The sequence below is a fragment of the Corapipo altera genome, unplaced genomic scaffold, assembly GCF_003945725.1.
Source record: "Corapipo altera isolate COAL_440 unplaced genomic scaffold, ASM394572v1 55, whole genome shotgun sequence".
NCBI lineage: Eukaryota > Metazoa > Chordata > Aves > Passeriformes > Pipridae > Corapipo > Corapipo altera.
The window spans coordinates 5133986-5155138 of NW_020884882.1; the positions used below are offsets into that span (position 1 = coordinate 5133986).

Genomic DNA, 21153 nt, shown 5'->3' on the forward strand with positions numbered 1-21153 from the left:
ATAAAGCAAGGTACCTAGAACTTACGTAGATTTTTATTTTATAAGCAGGAAGATGATAGAACCTCATGAATTCTTAATGTTAAATAAGAATAAACAAAAGAGTGGATTTGTAACTGTAATAATTCAGATAATTATATTCCAGAACTTTTCCAGTAGGAGTGCACATTGTAGAAATCCATTATGCTACCTCAGACACCCTTTTCTATTATCAAATACTATTAAAGCAGACCCTGCCATCCTCGCTGAGTGTCACAAACTGAAGACCAACTGGAGAACTGCTCTGCCAGGGAAGAATCCAGACACATCCACAGGCTGATGAGTCTGCTGCCAAAGTCCAAAAGGACTCTGGACTTCAGAGATGCAATACCTTACCTCTCACCCCAAACCAGACACAAAGTTGAAAACTGGAATGCTGATTCCTGTGAAGGAGCATCATTCCATGAAAGGCAAGTCACACCGTATTTACCATTAGCTTTAAAAAAATACCACCCATTTACATGGAATTGTATCTGGGTTCACTGCTACAATGTGAACAGCAAAAATCGATAGTCTAGAAGGACTGCAGCAGTAATTAGATGTTGTCAGGATCATGCTCAAGCACTCCCTGGGTGTTACTTCACAGTCAGAAACAGGGATGTACTAAGAAAAACGAAGTATGAGGTGTTACCTTGAAAGAAAAAAAGTAAAACAATACCTAAAGAATGAAAACAACTCAGATCTTGATAGTATAATCTCACTTTCTTCTTAGGTGGCTTTTCATCTGTTTAACTCTGATTTAGTTTGGCACTGAACCAGCTGTTGTACAAAAAGGTTTCCTGAAACAGGAAGGCGTCTTTTTTTTTTTTTAACTTTTTTATTAATACCTGTTCTATTCTGACTCATTTTCTGTTTCTCTAAACTTTATGAGATGTCATTTAACTCACTACTACATCAAAACAAAGACATGACTATTTCATTAAAAAATTACAAAAAAGTAACTTTCATATTTATAAAGGCAGATAAACCACCACATTTTTACTTGTCCTCCTTTTGTCCTACAGCTGAAGTTTCAAGAGACATAAATTTTACCAAACCCCACAGAAAAATGGCACAAGTATTTCAATTCGTTAGATGGGGTTTTTTATATCCTCTGTTAAAAAAAAGGCAACACTTTTCACCACACCTTTAATTACATTTCTACTGGGATTATGGTGACATCACAAACTACACAACAGTAGAAGTATAAATCAATACAGCACAGTCATTAATAATGTAGATGCAAAAAGCAGATATAACATAAGCCAAACTCTGCTGAACTTAAGGAGCACATAAGACTTATTGGTTGTAAAAACTGGCTCCCAGGTGTATAAAAGGCACAAAAAGGCTGCAGTAAGAAGTGAGAGAATTAGGGTTGCCTTAAAGTGTTGAACCAGATAGTTGTCATAGCAGTTATAAGTTAAAACATGTCAACTACCAGACAATTTCATCATGCTAAACTTTAGTATTAATCCTCCAAGTACTTACTGCTGTGAGTTTAAAAAAATACATTCTTCCAGGAAGCATTCCCTTGTTTTAAATTGCTTATAGCTAAGAGAACTTGTTTAGAGCTTCTTACTTTAAATCCATAAACACAACATTATGGCCTCAGGGCTCTACATTCTCAGTTAATTGTCCCTGCCCATGACAGGGGGGTTGGAAAGAGATGATCTTGAAGGTTCCTTCCAATCCAAACCATTCTATGATTCTATCATTAATTAACCATTCAACATTTGTTGAATTTACATGAAGCTTTTAATTTATTCTGAACTTTACTGGAAAGCAGGTCTCCATTGCCTGGAGCTTTGTCTACAAAATCCCTGTGGTCCACATACTTCTACACACACGGACAGAGAAGGAATATATAGGAAAGGAAACAGTCAAAACATCTTTTAGGAAGAGCTATAGACCGCTGATCTTTAAACAGATAATCAACATTAAAATGCACACAGATTAAATTACAAACAACCTTATTTGTCAAAAAGTGGGGGGATGGGGGGAAAGCATTATCCACATTAAATCGCATATTATGCGAGCTCAAAGCACAGAACTCCACAGAAAACACAATAAGCTAAGATCCAAATCCTGTATCTATGTTGGGCAAGCAAGCCAGAAAGAATTTCCATCACATATCACACACCTCAAATCACAGAGATCAGTGTTGGATCTGCTCCTCCACCCACATCCACAGCCTGAATAGTTAAGGTTAAGATCCCAAGATATCTTAAATCAGCACAGATCCGAGTAACACTAAAACACATCATCTCCTGAAGAATGAGTAACTCATTTAGATGTTCAAGACATGTGCAGGCATTTCATTTTATTTAAACATCCATCTTTCAACATGAAAGAGCACAAGTATTAATAAAAGGCAAAGACTATTACATGAAGTCAACCTCTAATTTTGTTTGTTTATATTTTTCTAATACCCAGCCCTCACGGTAACGGCTCACTAATGAAAAGCACTTATGACAACTCTTTCTCCCCATCACTAGGCCAGAGAGGAACAAAGTTAGGATTACATTTCCAGAAATAGAACTTAAAGCAAATTTTTAACCACAGGAACTAATTGTGCCTCCAAGAAAAGTTAAATTTAACTAATGTCTGCATCAAAGCCATAAATTAAATACAATGGAATGAAATAATAAATCTGCTTGATTTTTACTGCAGTTTTCCCTCTTCCTTTTAACCTAGAACACACACTTTTTATACCTCACAATTCCTGCCAGAGACAGCACTGGTGATAGAAATGGATGGGTGATTTCACAATTGTTCTATGAATTACTGTTTTCACAAATAATACTGAATTATCTTCCAACATTCAAATTTTGTTAAGCAAACATTCTTTCATTCAAGAAAGGCAATTTATGTGTGTGAAGAGGCACTGTCAGGCAACCACTTGAACATCGCTCCCAGGAACAGAGAGATGCACTAATTGCAGAGATCTGGTAGAGGAGGTAGGAAATCACTCCCCCTCAAGCACAGCCTTGTGCACCAGACCAAAACAGTAATCATGATTCATCTTTCATATGTTGCTAATCAACACACACATGGTCCTAATTTCACACTCCCATGAGGCAAACTGAAGGGACAATTGTTTTTGAACTCTAACATCAAGATGAATAATCAATGTTTATCATACTCATTGCTCATTAAACCAAAAGCTTTATATTTGACATCTGCTCTTTTTGTTTTACAGCTTTATTGATGCTTTCAACCAAGTTAAAATATTCTAATTTCTAGAGCCATCAGTAAAAAGATTAATTATCTGTATTATTTATATGCCTGCATTTTAAATTTATTCCAAGAGAATATAACAAAATACATTATCCATGTTGATGTTTGCTACACAACTTGTATGTACTCCATGGACTGCAGAATGAATTCTAAACCCTGAGTGATTGGGTTTGTACTGTTATTACTATATTCTTGGTGTCATTGATTAGTGTAACCATGAATTTTGTTCAGATCTGCCTTTCATAAAAATAGATAAAAGCAGATAGATAGATATAGATATATATGTTCCTGCATTGCATGCACAAATTCTGCTTCTATAAGAGCTGTCCTGACCTTTTATGATCATTAAATATCTCATTTTTCACAAAATGATGACATTATTCATGTTTTTAATGGTTGACTTCCCACATCGGTAATTACATCTTGTCTGAACAATTCTTCTGCCATTTCAACCAGACAGGGTTTTCTTAAGTTCCTCCCATCATGAAAGGATATTGAATGGAACAGCTGCTGCCTTAAATCCCACCAGAGGAGGAGGTGGTCCTGAAAGGGGTGCATGTATACCAGTTTCAGGGGGGTCTTTTGGAATTTTGGAGGTGAAACATGCTGGCTGAAGACCACGAACTGCAGTGTATCCCATGTGAACCAAAAAACCCCCACAACCCAACCCAAAAGCAAACCAGTAGAAATGCCTTTTTATTATGCCCCCTTCCTGGCTATTTTAGTTTCTATTTAAATTAGTCCATCTGACAGAGAAGTAAGAAATGATTGTAAGGAGAAATACTACAAGGAGCATTTCCAGCACAACTCCTCAGATGCAACAGACTCCAGGCAGCTGCTCACTGAAACCGTGGGACCTGGGTTACTTTAAGGAACAGACAGTTCTTAGAGGCACAACTTAACAACAATGGAAGCAAGTTTAATCCATACTGTTTGCTGCCTACCGTGAAAATCTAAAATCTCTGGGTCTAACTCAGGAATTCAATGCAGCAAAGCCTGGTAAAGAAGGGGCAGCACCAGCTCCAATTTCCCTTCTGCAGTTTGCAAGTTTGCCTGAGAAGTTTTCCATTGTTTGCATTGTCACAGTTAGTTCTTTCCAACTTTTTGTGCAAATAATGTTTGGTAAATTACAAGCCTTCTAAAAACAAAGAAAAAGCCCCCCAAAGTTACCAGAAGAAATATTTTCAAACAAAGCCCACTTCCCACAAGCACTAGGAAATGTGCTAGTCTAAGGATATTTGGACCAAAGCCAAAAGTCTCTAGTTAAAGTAGTGTTCTCTTAACTGTGGGATATGACCCCTGGCAGGGGAGTTGGAAGAAAAGACGAGGTGTTTGGGAAGGGAGGGGGAGCAAAAGCAATGCCAAGACAGGTGCAGGAATGGTGATTGTGACTGGGAAGGAAGGGGGCTGCAAATGTCAAAGTTTCTTTTAGAGGGACCCGAGACAAACTAGTTTGAGAAAGACTGACTTGTGCTGTAAACAACAAACAGAATAACATAGATCTGAAATAATGCAGGAAGAGAAGTTAATGAAAACTCTTCTGCATATTAACTGCTTAACATAGTGCACAGCACACTATAAAATCAACAAGCTCACTATTTAACTCAAATTAGAGAATATATTTATTTTTATGGTGCGAAGTTATCCACAATCTCAGCCAGCCTACAGGGTCCCTCACACTTAAAGTAACAATTGCATAAGCACTGAATTTTAACTTATACACAAGTACTTCTAAACTAACCTGCCCACGAAACAATTAAGCAATATATTTTCATTCATTTTATTGACTGTGCACACAGAGCCATCAGCTGAAAGGCACAGTCTTTGTCTCACAAAAATCTTCAAACACAGTTAAAAAACAATCAAGAAAAGGTTTCAGGAGGTGACTGAAGCATGAGAGAACAATGGATATGTATTATTTACATTAAGATGTATATAAAAGGTATGGATATGTTCATTCATCCATTTTGCTTACCATATTAAGAAATTATGTAGCTTTCAGAGCACCAGGAGAAAAGGAAAGCAAAGGAGAAAAATACTTCAGAGTTACAAATCTTACCTTTCAAGATTTTACGCACATAAAAGTTTGTTGCTTCTCCTAAATGACTAAGTAATTCCAAGCCAGGCAAATTCAAAAAGAAAGTCTTTGCCTTTAAAGCTGAGAAAATGCAATGGCACCTGGAAAACAACTAAAGGAACTTATTTCCAAAGCCATAAATGGTTCCCTAATAATGTTCTTCTGCCAGATTCCTACCTTTCAAACTGGAAACTCCCAGCATAAGCTCTTTGTTTGATTTCAGGTTTCATCCAAAGAAACAGAGAATTGGTAAAACTAACTAGTACTGACTTCACAGGTTCAGTTTGAAGCTTCAGACAGAACACAATTCACAGTTCTGACTATTTAAGGGTGTGTTTTTTACTCTTCACTTCTCAACAGAATGCCAAAGTGCACACACAAAACCACCTCTAACAACTCTGAGGGAAGCTGTCATCAAATGTGGATTAACTGTTTTATTCATAACTGTTAGACCTAAAAAAACTTATTCTGAAATTTACTGCAATGTTGGAGATTTTCACTGTAAACAGCCCTAGAACAAGCAGACTGGAGATGCTCTGTTTGCAGTACAGGGTGACTTTATTCAATTTGTAACTTCTGAAAGTGATAGGAACAGCTGCTTGCAAGGAAATCTTTAAAGCAGAACAGCTCATAAAGGCTGGAATGTGAAAAATTTGACATAGCATATCTATTTTGTTTTGGTGTATCCACACAATGTTTCCCTCCCCTTCCTAATCCTTCTCCTGTATTATTTGAGATGAAGTCACTGAAATTCTTTAAGAGTTTGCAGTCAGAAAATAAGAAATGAGTATTCTCAGAAACCTAATTTTAATTCTCACTTACACAAATGAAACATCCAGGCACAACTACAGAAAGTATTACATATCCACAGGAGATCATGACTGTAAAGAATACCAACATATGTTGGTTTTGTAGGACATCCATAAAAGTAGACAAAAGTTTTGGTTCTGGAGGATCTGGTGGCAGGTTAATTTAGCAATAACTCCACTGATTAAAGCGCCACAGAACTTATAAAACTTTTAAAGTAGACAGAATTTGGGATTTTTCCATCTTAATCCCTCCCTCTGAAGTAACACAATTATTTTGGATGTAAAAACCTATTCTAAGGGATTTAGAAACGCACAATTGTACTCATCCATGAGATTTAAAGACTGAGAATTCGTAAGCTGTATGGTTCTATTCCAGGAATAACCAATTATTTACTTGCCAAACCCCCATGTTCTAGCTCTAAAGAATCTTTCACAATTCCCCCAACAGTACTTTTAATACCTCACATGAAGTTGCTTTTACAGGAGATGAAGCAAAAAAACCCAACTTTCTTTAAAGTAACATAAGCATCTCCTCCCAAAGTTCCCATCCTTGTGAGCTACAGAACTTAAAGAGCCTTGGGCAACGAGAAGCAAGGCCTTCAAAGGTCATGGGCATCTACTCAGCAGCAACGTGAAGGTACCTTTGGCATTAAGTTCACTATCAGGAGGGACAGAAGAGAAATAACCACATTTATTCCATGCATAGCCATGTTATGCAATCCCCTCCTCACAAGTGAGGGGCAGATTGCTGCAGTGTGAGAACACACCAGCACGACAACTGTTCCAAACTTTTTTAAAGCGCATGGGAAAAAAAACCCAACAAACAAACAGAAAAATGGAGAGGCCATTATGTCAAACACAATGACTGAAAATACTTTCTGGTTAGAAGTAAAAGTTCTTGCACATCAACTATGGAAATAAAATCAATTACTTTTCCCTACAAATCCCTCTAGGAAGCAATTAAGTATTCCTCCCTTTCTTCCTTCCCTAAGTCAATGGACAAACTGCAGAAGCTGCTTCCTGCAGTCAGACACAAGGCTGTGTTAAAGGTGGGCTTTGGTTCCTTCACTGCTATGCATTGTTACTCCCAGCTCCTCAAAATCTCTGCAAAGAGAGATTCTTACTGCTGAACTACACACTTTTAGGAAATAACTCCTTCTTAGAGTCTCTGTCTAGTCCAGGTCCACAGAGAAGACAAAAATTACTCCACAGCTTAAGCAGTAACACATTCAACAGTGAGGATTAGAAGGTCCAGTGCTTACTTGTACTGATGATCCACATGGTTGAACTTCAGAGACACAGGCAGATACATTTGGTGGCTGCAAATTTAAAGCTTTGGTTGCCAGGGAATTTATACACTCCTGGTTACTCTCTGTGGAGTACAGCCATCATATCTGCAGCCAAAAAAACTCCATTTGGAAGTGTCAGAAATATATACAAAGCTGCACAAACACTTCTTGTCCACCCAGAAGGTACTTGCAAGAAACAGTAGTAAAATATTCCAAATACATCAGCCCCCTCTGTAAGCAAACTGGAGCTTCCTCACTTACAGACACGTAGGAAAAGCTCCATCAAATGATGATCAACACCAGGAATTAGAACACGACAAAATAAAACCCTACAAACCACAGTTTTCTGAGGAAACATTCTTGAGAATGTTTCTGAGAACTGCCAGCCTTGAATAAAGTTTACCTCAGGATTCAACCATCTCTTTACACAGAAGAGTTTCTGCCATCAGGATTGTCGAGGCTTTTTACGGTGAAAGAAAGGATGAAGAGAAGACAGAATACATTCAAATTTTCCTATGTGCTCATCTCTCCTCAGTACTTGGATTCAAAAAGCATTAAGTATTGCTAAACCTTAAGGTTGGGGAAAAAAATCAGGGAAATTTGTGCGTTTGAAGTATATCTGTACTGGCAAACTCTTTAGGCATTATGTGCTATCAAGTCCCATGAGGTTTTTAACTACTAAAAAAGGGTACCTAGATACAATATTTAAAAGAGAGATTTAAAGTTTGAAATGGTACTGAAACTCCAGCCTGACTGCATTCAGTTTCCACTAATAAAAATCACACCCTATGGATATCACACTTTGTAATACACTTGAACAAGTTAAACAGTTTAATAGATGCATTTTTCCTAAGGATTTCATGTTAAGTGCTTTTGAAAGTTGGCCAAAGCAAAGGTTACAAATTCTATCTGTACCATACACAGCCAGTTCATAACTGCTCTTTTCATACTAATTAATACACTACTTGAAATGTGATATCTGTTAAAACACTGACACAACCTGTACCACAACCTGCTTGGGCTTTAAATTACTTCGTTGGTGCCATTTGCTTAATTACTATTTAAGCCCTTGCAATATTTTCATTCTAAATCTTTTTCAAGAAGGATTGCCCTTACCCATTTCTTAAGTTCCTAGAACCTTGAAGCACTTTTTGTTCTTGTATTATTGGTTAAAATTAGATTATCCAATTAAAAAAAACCAAACCAACAAACCCACATCAAAAAACCACCAACCCATGCAAAGAAAATCTACATCTTCAGAAAGTTTAAATTTTCAGTCCAATCAGCTTCCTTTGAAATGATAAATTTCAATACTCACTAATAAATAATAATAGGAAATCATACCGTGGGAAAAATGACAGGAACCCTAAAATCAAATGCCTGATGTACAAATGCAGGCTTGGCATATGGGTCTGTTCTGTCATGGCCTTCTCTGACAAATGCAGGAATGGTACAAAGTGCATTTAGCCTCAGGAAAAATACCACTGCTGTGCTGCTCTAAAGAAATCCCCCTGGTCTCCACACAGGCAGCACCAATGAGATCCAGACCCATTCCACACGAAGTCCTTACAAGTGAGAGGAACCTGAAAGGATCCTAAACTGTAACCTCACTCATCTCAATAAAAATATAAAAATATGGAAATAAAATAAATCATATTAGAATCCTACATCAAACACATGAGCTGTTCAAGGGAACACACCACACAGCATAACGAGATGCAGATTTTGGTTCGTGCCCTTCAATGATACTCAGAGTAACTAATCAGTTTTACGACTCCATAGTTTAAACTTTTCCTGTCTTTAAAAGGGGAGTGCTTTGTTTTTACATACAGATTTAATTAATGATTTTTTTAGCCTACACCTCAGATAATAAAACTTTTCCAAACTGCTCAAGTTAAGTAATAAATCTTGCCCTATTAAGGCTTGTTTTCTATTTTCTGTTCCTGCAAAGCTGAAAAAATCCCATACACCTAAATAACTTACTTGGTGCAGAGCTGATACACAGAGGCTAAGGCTTGACTATGAAAGAAAATAGATGCACTTTTCCACATTATAATTTGTGGATTATTTGCTTGAGTTGTTTTGACTAGTAATTAGGTGTGAGGTTAAGTTATTTTAGTAGTATAATCAGGGTAACTGGTAAGAAGTGCTGATAGAAATTTGACAAGAACAATTTGAAACCTAAATTATAATCTACGGATGTTAAGGGGGGGAAAAAGCCTTTCAGACTTAATATGGAAAACACTGAAGGATGAACAAAGGTACATTTACAGTAGCAAAACGTTGAGCTTTCCACAAAGTGATGTTCAAGATACTGAATCTCTCAGAAACAGGGTGTCTAATCAGGTGAGTGAATCATCTCAGGTGATTTTAGGGTTTTTTTATATTAACTTTTCTCTTGATTTTTTTTAATCAGTCTCATGCAGCATCTGTAAAAAAAAGAATACTTCTGCTTGTGCCACACATCTTTTAAAGAAGGAAATACACAATTGGTTCCAAACTTTTATAACCACACAGTAATGCACAACAATATGAAAATGAAAAATTGAGTATATTAGGATGTTAATACCTGATGAAGATAAAAATTTAAAACTTTTTTCCCCACTGGTTTTAATGTCCCCTAGAAAAACATATCCATTTAAAATGTACAATTATTTTAAACACTTTAAATATTTTAACATGTAGAGCTGTTTAAGTACTACTTAACACATGAAAAACATACCAATATTTCAATCTGACTGCTTGAAGTTTCCATTAGTAAAGTTACAATCCATGGATCTCACACCTTCTGATACATTTGAAGAGGAGACAACCTGAAGAAATCCATTAAGCTGGAAGAACCCAACCAACGCATAGGAACTGGCACTCTTAAAAACCCAACCAATTATAATTACAAAGGTCTGAGACTCTGAAGTAGTTTGGCCACTGTACAGCAACCCATCAAAGTGCTGTTCACCTGGTATGTACAGATACTCACCTGAAAATACATTCTCACTCTTCCTTCTGCCTTGAAAAGGTTAAGGGATCAATGCTGGAATAAAGTATTGCACCAATAAGCAGCATTTTTACATAAAATACTACGAAGCAAAAAAAATCTTTGAAAAGGCTTATGCTCTTCTTAATATTCCTTTTACATCGATATCCACGGTGATTTCTCTGAAATCAGACACTTTGCCCCAGACCATGGACTGAAGCGATTTGAAATGGAAATATTTCCTGTCCACTCGCTGCCAGTTTCTGTTCCCAGAGTGATATAACAGATGACATCCAGTACAATAAATTCTTTTATTAACCATAAATTTGAGCCTGCTTTAGGGATTTGAAGTGTTCAGTTTCATGCTGAAAAAATGTAATGTTATCCACAGACCATCAGCATGTGTAACAAAAACAGAGCCACAGGTTATGTGACTTTGATCAAATTATGACAAAATTTCTTTTGAATTTCAAAATACTCAAAAAAGCATTTATACTATTGTTTAGCCTCTTATTTTTAAAGATACACACACACTAACTGATCCTTTTCTGCAGGAGGCAATCACTTTGAACAAAAGTGTCTCTATGCAGGAAGTCAATACAACGAACAAGTTTTCTTCTAGCAGTCACCTTATTTAAAAAGGCAGAATGCAATCAAAGTTCTAAGATGGCATTTAAGCGCAAAGATTAAAAAGTTAAACTGAATCTGTGTTTCTAACAAACTTCTACTTGACTTCTTTTAATCAACGTTAAGCTGAACATATAAACAGCTAATCCTAAATCACTGAACGGGAAGATATAAAATAATATCATATTATTGTAGTAAATTGAGAAGTAGATCCAAAGATCATCAAGTTTCACTTGCAGTATAAATGATAACTTAAAACAGGAATATTAGTTGGATGTGATGCTAACATATAAACATGGAAACAAATATTTCCTCTGCTGCAAGGAAACCTGACCACGGTGGGAGGAGAGTGGGAATCACACCTGGAACTCAGGTCAGCTCCTCACATACAAGCAAATAAACTACTGGAGTTTACACACTGGAACTTCTGGGGTTGAGTGGAATATAATAAACACTAACTAAAACATGTAACAAAGGTGATGTGGTTACACTGAGCACTCCTCATCCACGTCTCTCAGCACTGTTAGACAGTATGGGCTGTTATTCCATCACTCATATTGTGCCTTTGATTCCTACATCTACTGCCAGAATGTAATAAAAAGAAACTTCTGTCCTTGCAACTCATTCTTTAGTGAGCTGAATGTCCCATTTTCAAACTCTGCATGACATTTCACGGCCAGTGGCCCTTATTGAAAAAGAACCCCAAAAGCGAATGGCATGATTAGGGAATTACTCCTGCAAATGCAACTATATGGAGAAACCTAAGCTATCCCAACTTGCATTATTCCTAACTAATGAATAAAAGATAAAGGTTTTGTTTCCATTGATGTTCTGAAGAAGCATGGAAAAATAAGTTTTCACCTGTTAGGGCCAGGCTGAGTTAGGTGTTTGTTTTGTCTTTTTGATTCTTATTTTAACTCTTTTTGTAGTTAAGCTATTACTCCTGTCAGAAGGTAAACTAAGGTAATTATTAAACACCAACAACACAATTTGCTAAAAAAAAAATAAAATTAAACAATAAAGCAAAGCTGTAACTACGAAATAGATAATTTACTGATTCTTTGAAAAGTATCTTAGCTAAATATTTCGTAACAACAGAAAAAGCAAAACCTTAGATATTCTTTCATAACTCAAGCATCAGGCTAAATGTCTGGCCCTTTCTTCTTTTGGGGCTTGTGAAGCAGTATCAGGAGGCCTCAGATAAAATTCTGACAGAGTAAATAAAATCAAAGCTCTTTATAATGGGGAAACTTCCTTAACTGTACTGAATAACTACACAGATTTGCTCACGGACACTGTACTAACAGGAGATGTTGTCTTCAGAGCAAGGTAAGAAACAGAGAGAGCTAATAAGACCTAGTGGGTCATTCTGTAATTTTAGTGGTAATCTGTCCAAATTCCTTTCACAAGCTATAGGCTGTACAGTGAAGTTCCCCCCTTGGGTTACAAATGAATACACTACTCTTCATTTCCTGGCAGGAAGGGTTGTATAACGTTACCCTGAGCTCTGTATTCCACCACAGAGTTGGCTGCATTTCAACAGACACTGAAGTGATTTCTGAAACATTATCATCTTCTTGCTTGTGAAAAATTCACTGTTAAAAATGTTCACATGAAAAATCTTGAATAATTTAAAGTTTCGTGTATGCTCAGTATACCAACCTCAAATTCTTTTGATGAGGTACTTTTTTAAAGGTATCTAAATTAACACACCTCAAGGGTGGGAATTTTAAAAGCATCTGAATAGTTACACGGAACATTGACCTAATCACAAAATTAGCTTTGGGATTTCCTGATTCCCCTGTCCAGTCCCTGGCTCTTCCTCCATGCTGTCGTTCACCAATTCTGAACATATACTTAACATAACTGCATGGGGACCTCATTTTATCCATGTCATTGAAGTTACCTCAGTTGTGAAAAGAAAAAGAAAAAAAAAGTAAGGATCCTTTCAATTCTAACTGCTTTAATAACGTGAATTACAATGCAGCTCACAAATAGGTGCATTAAAGCAGGTGGGGAGGAAAGAGCAAACAGCGACACCAAAGTGGGAGGAAAAGCAGATGGGAGTGAAAATTTCACTAACCACCTTCACTGCTGAGTCAATACTGAGTAACTACACCCCTGAGCCACAAAAGAGAACAAATCCCATTGAAAGTTAATAGGAGCTAGGGCACTCCATTCATTTTCAGAATCCCACTCCAAGCTTCTAAGGATCTGCTCACACTCATAAGGTGAAACTTAAATCACACATTTATACCCCATATCTCTCAGACTTCAAGGGCAAGCCCAGCACAAGCTTGAAAACTTTGCTAAAAAGTTTTCCAATTTAGCAACGCCCCATTCCCACACCATATTTGAAGTTCATCCAGACAGAGCACTCTTTATGCTCAGCCTAAATTGCACAATTTACCAGTTCCAACTTCCATCCTCATTTTGTTACTACTGCCTACAATTAGGGGCAAGCCTGGACAGGAAGGTAACATTGATTCCTGTAGGAACGGGAGGAATAGGAAGCAGTGCAGGCGGGATTTATAAGGGATTTGAGATGACATACAGACTGGCACCTTAACAGCTCAGACAGAGGAAGATGATGGAATTCTTCATTGGCTTGCCAGCTATATCCAAAGGTACACTGGTACACTTGAGGGGGTGGGGGGGAGAATCTATCCCTAATGGCCTGTTAGTAAAGGAAATCATTCCTATGGGATAAATTAAGATGCAACCTCACAGTGCACTCCCTATTCTGAGAACACCCTACACGGGCTGTTCCAGGACACATCTATGCAACACTGAGATTGAAGACAGCAATTATCACCAAAGCCTGAGAAACTGCCGTGGCAGCCAAGTGCTCTGCTCTGGCTGAGCTGGGAACAGCAGGACCATGCCCCACGGGCACAGCTGTCCTGCTTGTGTTCAGCTCCCTGCTCCCAGTCAGCCTGGCTGGCTGAGCACTGCCCTGAGCTGAGAAGATGCACCCAAATCCTCTCCACAGGGGATGCACTGTGGAAGTGATCTGTGCTGTGAGCTCCTGTCCTAGTTTAGTAGGCAGCAACATTGCCATATACACACAGAAACACCAGATGAGAGGCTTGTGCCAGCTTTTGCATGAAGTCAGTCACAGCAGTTCAGTGCTGGGCAACCATAAAGCATCAAACCACTTGGAGTATGGAAGAAAATCCCATCAAAATGGAAGTCAAAGTGTTGTCACTGATTTTAACAGGTAGGATTTTAGCTCTTCAAACAGAACAACACCAAAACCAGAAACAAAACCACTCAACAAATCCCTTAGTATTCCAGGTTTAAGGACAACAGATTGGGGTGTTTTTTCCACAAGCAGATGACAAATAGAGGTGTGTATAGAGTTTGTTTAAATCATTTTATAATATAAAAAGATAATGTGACTATTAAAAGTCTCTGAAGTTGTATTTTTCAATGCTTTCAGATTCCAGGCCAGTCACACCTGGAATACACATGTTTAACTGAGCAGCTGATAACTTCTAGTTTTAACAACTTGTAAGATTTACTGTTTGGATTCTCATACTATGCCTTTCTATGAGCTAAACTAACTTCACACATAATTGTAACCTGTATTATTTGGGAGGAAAAAAGCCAAACGTTCTCTTTTAGCCTGTAAAATTAAAACTTGAAAATGAGGACTTTCACAAATTAGATTACTCTTTGGAATTTTATATGCAAATAGATGAAACTGAACTTCACTATGGATATGCAAACACAAAACAAATTTCCTTTGATGAATCCCAGAATCCAACCCAGTAGCTTGTTTTAATCTTGGAGTTCAATAACTCTCAAAGGAAAATATTAGTAAACATATAGAAACATTTCATGGTGTATATATATAAAAACTCAAGAAAATAAGTTTATTTTATAAAGAGTGCATTTTAAGTAACAATATTGTGAGTTTGGGATTCCCATGGAGAACTAAAATCCTCCATTTGAAAATACAAAGCAAAGTTAATTAGAAAACACAGTTTGAGTGAAGAAGGTTCTTGCAAAGACTTCTTAGAAAGGATCACCTTGAATGTGTTTGATGCTGAGGTGACGCCATAACTTTTCTTCACACAAAAGCAGTCATCAGCAGAGCACAACCAGATGTTAAGTTTTCTTTTCTTAGTTTCTGTAAACCTCTGTGACCTCCCTCAAATTAAAAAAGCGAATAGCATTTTTAAAGCCACAGGAGCTATCATTAGTGAGGCATTCTAAGGATTTTCATTAATTCATAGCCAGCCAACCAGGAATTTTCCCACAGCCGTACACAAAAAAAGTCAGGGAAGTCATTGATTGCTTGGTTGGATTTGAATGTAGTCAGAAGTAAGATCAGAAATATCTAGTCCCTCCCACTGATATAAGAGTGAAGAACATAAGGAAGGTCAGAAATTAAAATCCAAGTGTGCCCACCAACCATGAGGAAAATCCAGCACTGCCATATTACACTGGGTATGGAAATGTTACTACACACAATTTTGAGGTAAAGGATCACATAGATCAATCATTACGAATCAATGATTTGGAAACCTTAAAGCCCAAAATGAGCAGCTCCAAGTAGAACTGCAGATCTGTCATCTCCTTCAGACAGTAGCCCCAAGACTTAGATTGATGTTGTCCAGTTGCTGTGTAATACCCACCATTCATAGCAACTTATGTCCTGATACACAGATTTAGTTGGAGCCCTTTGAACTCCACACGCTCCTCATTTGTCCCTTATTGGTTCTGCCAACCCAGGGTTGAGCACAAAAGGAGCTCATACTTTTAATGTGAGATTATCAGAATATAAAGGCTACAGAAAACAGAAGAACACATTTCAACAGCATTGGCCTTTCAGACACTACACTGACCTTGGCATTCCTGCCACATGCTCTGCTCTGTACACTGTAAAGGAACAGGAAAAGGCCAGGTAGAGACTCAAAGACTGCTGACCCCACACTGCCAACAAAAGATGCTCCAGTCAACCCAGAGATCATCACTTCACAGGCACCTCTGTACGCTGTCAGATTGCCAGGCAGTACAAATTTGATTCAGATCAGACGGACACACAACTCTAGAGTTCTTCTTGAATTCAACAGAGCACACACCTCAGAAGTTATGCTTTCAGGTCTGCAAGAAGAGGTGTGACAACTGATCTAGCATGAAATCTCCTAGGATAAAGCTACCTCTCACATTTATTTGGGTACATTGGAATAAGCAGCACAAGTGATGTGCCCTCAAACCCAAATTTACTGTCCTGATGAATAACAGCCCAAGCCCAAATCCATAACCATAAGAACAGTAAAGGATGCTCACACACCTATAGCTTTTAACTTAGGAGGCAACACGAACTAAGATCATAACACATACTTGACAGATTGCTATCACATTTTTCCATATGTTCCATATCCATTTATGTACTACCGATAGATTTTGACTCTTTGTTGAAAATGTTGCTCACTTACAGCCAGCATTAATATGTTTTTCATGCAGCAGGTGAGCCATCAGTCTTTGTTTTCCTACCTGTCCTACAAGTGTGTGACCCTCTCCCAAAAGGTCTTAATGGCTGTTCAGAGGTACAATGTCCTGCCAGTGAAATGAAACAGCAAAGATTCCCTGGTCATCTAAAAGAAATCAATTCCTGCCCCTTGCATTCTCTGTCATGCACACCTGCAGACTGACTTTAAAACAATCTGTTGTATTCCTTCTTTCTTCTCAACATAAACCTATCCAAAAGGTTTTGCCAGCTGTGATTCCAGCCCTAATTATCGATAACACACCAAGAAAAGAATTTCATACTTACCTCTTCTTTCCTGGTCATTATAGAATAAGGAACTCATCTAGGGTCATTAATGGATTGTTTAATTGAAGTGAAGGAGGAACAGAGCAGTTTGATGCACTGGATAGCTCTGGCAGGAGCAGAAATCTATTTTTCTATGCCAATAGAAGGAACTCATGCATGTGTTTGAAGATATTCATCACCTACTGCCTAAAGAGCCTACAAAGGAATGGAGGGAGCTTAAAAAGTACAGAAACAGCCACTTGGAATGTGCCCTTCGCTGGAATCTAAGAGAGCATTTTGAGTTTCAAATGGGTGAAAAATCCTGATCAACAGCCATGAGATGAGGAAAAATGTGAGTGACTGTTGAACACAATATCAAATTAGGATGCAGATACTTCCTTTTGCTATCCCTGACTACCAGAATGATGACCCAAACTACCAAAGAGAACCAGGAACAGAGGTTGTCTTCTGAGTGCTGGTGGCAAAGGAAGCAATTTGTGAGACTGAAAGCTTGGCAAGCAGAAACCCACTGAAAACTGGTGCTATGACAAGACTTGGCAAAATCTCAAACACTCACAACAGAGTCATCAGATGCATCTTCACTGTCAAGTTGGTTACTCCAAGCCTTTTCCAAAAACAAAACTCAGGCCCTTATCTACACACATGGCCAAACAGAAAAGTCTGTGCTCAAACTGGTTTTCAGCCAGATGTAAAACACTGCTGATAAGCAAAACCCAAAACAGTTAAGAACCTGCAGTTACAAAATATTTATGAACTTTAGAAAATATGGCAGTGAGAATGTATGTACTGATTAGAAATGGGTTATTGGTGGTCTTCTGGTAAGACAGAACACAATATACATAGATTCAGAGAAAACTGGACAGCCACTTAAGTTTAAGAAATAATTCTTAACTGTGCTTTTCTCTGTTCCTTTTTATTTATTGTCTCACTACTAAAACTTTTATACCATTTGATAAGGTACTCCCATTTGATAAGAGTCATCCAATCCACAGAGGTCACCAATGCTTTTTTAAAATCCAGAAATTATGTCTTAGATATGATGCTGAAAGTAAAATTTACTAAGTAAACCAGGTGGAAGCATATTAAAATACACATTTATACCCTAGCTTGGCTGGTAGAAGTTTGGATAACCAAAGTGGTAATACCTGTGTTTCTGTTGTATGAATACTGCAATGAGTCTATCCATTGCAGGTATAAGCCTGTACTCACTACTTTAGTAAGTATATATCTGGTTAAAGTCTTTATGAAAGAAATCACGTAGAAATATTGAGTGTCAAGATGTGCCACTCCTGTTGAGGAGAGTTGGGAAAGACAAACAGCTGGACAGTGCCACAATTATAAAATACTCTATACATGAAAGGATAAACCCTTTTTCAAGACTGCACTTAAATTTTGACCCTTAAATAAAGTCTCACATTATCATAACCTAAAAGTAAGTACTTAATGTACTGATCTAACCAAGTTACTGTAACTTGCACTGGCATACAATGGTTTTTCATAATTACTATAGGGATAAGGATATAACAAATAAGTATTTATGTATCTGATACAACTTTTATTGGTTTTTTTTCTAGGTGTAACATACTAATGCATAATGTTAATTTTTAAATCTAAAACCAACAGATGCTATAGGAACATCAGCATTAACCAAATCTTTCAGAAAAAATATATTTGAAATAAACTTCATTATACTGGTAGCAGTATATGGCAAAACAAAGCAAAATACTTGAAAAATACTTTGACTTTTAAAAACTAAAAATGGTATTCACGTTTAACAGTTTTGCAGTAATACTTCACACTCCTCTTATCTTGTTTGCTTCTAAAAACACATGCTAAATTTATGGGTAAAACTCAGCCTTTGAGCAGAATTAAGCAGGCAAGTTCACATCAAAGCTTTGTTTCATCATCTTCAGACTGATCTGTTGGAAAAGACAGCTGGTCCTTATTAAACACCCTTTAAATGTTGCAGTTTTAATTAAGTAACATCCATATTATATTAACATTTCCAAATAATTACCTAAAGAAAAGCCAGTGTTATCTAATCATGACTGCTTAACATCCTTTCACCAGTGGGCTATAAAGTACTAATGTGTTAAAGCAGAACTTTTTCTTAAACAAGCGTCTCAAGATTTTAAATTAACAAGTTCAATACAGCAGTTACTACACTTCTACTTAGGGGAAGTAACACAGGGAGTGAAGTTAAACATCTAAAGTGAGGGACATGTTCTAGAGAGGAAATTCATCGAATCTGTAACAGTCTTAAACTTCAACTGCACAAACCCTGTTAACAGCTGATGAATTAGCACTGTATTCAAATTTCCCAGTTTCATACAAACACATAAGGAACAACAATTTTGTTGTTAATATTGAGAGTTAGTTTCAATTACAAAAACAGGCACATGTTTGGGTAATTTTTTTCTCTAGTTGTGTGAATGCTCATCCTGAGAACACAGCACTAAACTGTGCAGCCTCACAGTTCCTGAAGAAACATTCATCTGCTAATTTAACACAAACATATTTAGGCTATTCTGTGCTTTTTAAAATTCCCTTAAACAGGCAGATGGCCATCAATGCTTTTTGACACCAGAGTAAAAAAAAGGGTCACATTCTCTGCTACATTACTTGATAAATGAAACTCAAAAAAACCTCAACAACAAACCCTGGAAGGATCCTGAAGCCAAATTCTAAGCTAAACAAAAGTGATGCAGATGCCTACCTGCATGGCTGACCATGCTTGCAAAGCCTGGCACTCAACATGTTGCTTTATATTTAATCAGAGAAATGCACTAAGCTTTAAGTGACACATCTCATCAACTCTGAAATGCTATTACATTGTTCTATATGCTGGGGAGAGAAACCTATTGATTCTAAAAATCCCAAAAATATGGCAGATACAGAACTGCTGGCATCTGGTCTGCAGAGCTTTCAACCAACTCTGGAACTGTCCACAGATTAAAGAACTCCCTTATGGCAAACATTAACACCTTCCACCATGCACCATCTAAGGTCTGTGTTCTGCTTAATACCTCTTAAAATTTTTAAGTATTCTGCAAGAGAAAATCTGATTTTTTTAACTGTTGGAATATAATAAGAAATAAAAGGGAGGAATTTAAACTTTGGTAAATTATTTCTTACCGTATTACAGGGTATTCTTCCTCCTAAATAAAGTTGCCAAAACAAGCATTTAACTGGGAAAAGTACTTCAGTAAGACCTACTCTGTGCTTAGCAAATACCATCTGTAGAGGAGCACGGGTCTGCTTTGGGATGCTTGAGGAGATAAATGTAGGGACACAGCAGCATTGGCCTAAAGAATAATGAGCCAGACAGAGCTCCTGATGGTGGAAGGGTAGGAAATGGGGCTCTACAGAGGCTCTGCCATGAAAGAGAAAAGGAAATGGAAAGCTCCTTAAATAAAGAGCACAGAAGGTGACACAGGGAGAGTTTCAGGGGAGAATGCACGGGAACAGGGACCTCCAGTATGTCTGAGCAGCTGTGCTTAAAAAGGCAAATGAAGGTACAACTCCCTGCAAACGAGGGGGGAAGGCTTCCTAAAATGCTGTATTATTTATTCTTTCTCATCATACAGTCTCATTAAATTTAAGCTTTATACTGAACACGGTTCAGTGCCAGGAACTTCAGAGGAATTAAACATATGAAAAAAATTACTCATGTGTGTAGTCCCATTAGAATCTACAAAACAACTTGAGAGTAAAGTTGCTCATGTGTTTAACGCTGAATAAATGAATCTGAAATATATTCAAATCATCCTCAGATCCCACGTCTGTCTTCCCTGTGCGCCTCATGGCTTGTTTATAGGATGAGAAAAATTCAGGGACTGCTTTTCCAGAATAGCTCCCCATGTGGACATACTTACTCTAGATTAAAAGAGGCCCTTCCCTGATTTATTTTTTCTGGATAAAGGTATGCATATGACGTCCTAAGATCATCCATATGAAAAGCTACTTTGCAACACTATTCTGCTTTAAGCAAACGTTCTACCTTAATCTGAAATAACCTTAAGTTTGGAATACATCAAAATTGCTGTTAAACATCAATGAAAGAAATCCTAGACTTACCAAAGTCAATGCAAATTCTAAGATCCTGGACCCGCTGAAATCTGATAATTGTTGGTAATGGTGATGTTAAGTTACTTGTCCAGGTATTAATTGCTTTCCTGCTGCAGACACACATTGAGCTTCCAATGCCGGTGTATTACTAGAGAAGGTCATTAATACAGGCATGTATTTTACAACAGAAGTTGTAAAAGAAAAAAAAACCTAAAAGTTTAGTCTTTGAAAACGTTATCTATCAGGACCAATTTCAGGAGCTATGAATAAAA

General features: G+C 37.4%; 1 protein-coding gene across 5 annotated transcripts in view; it reads right to left on the reverse strand.

Annotated features, from left to right (window-relative positions):
- The window catches only part of IL17RD (interleukin 17 receptor D), a 60679-nt gene that overhangs the window by 19969 nt on the left and 19557 nt on the right, over positions 1 to 21153 (reverse strand). The gene's annotated exons all lie outside the window — the stretch shown is intronic.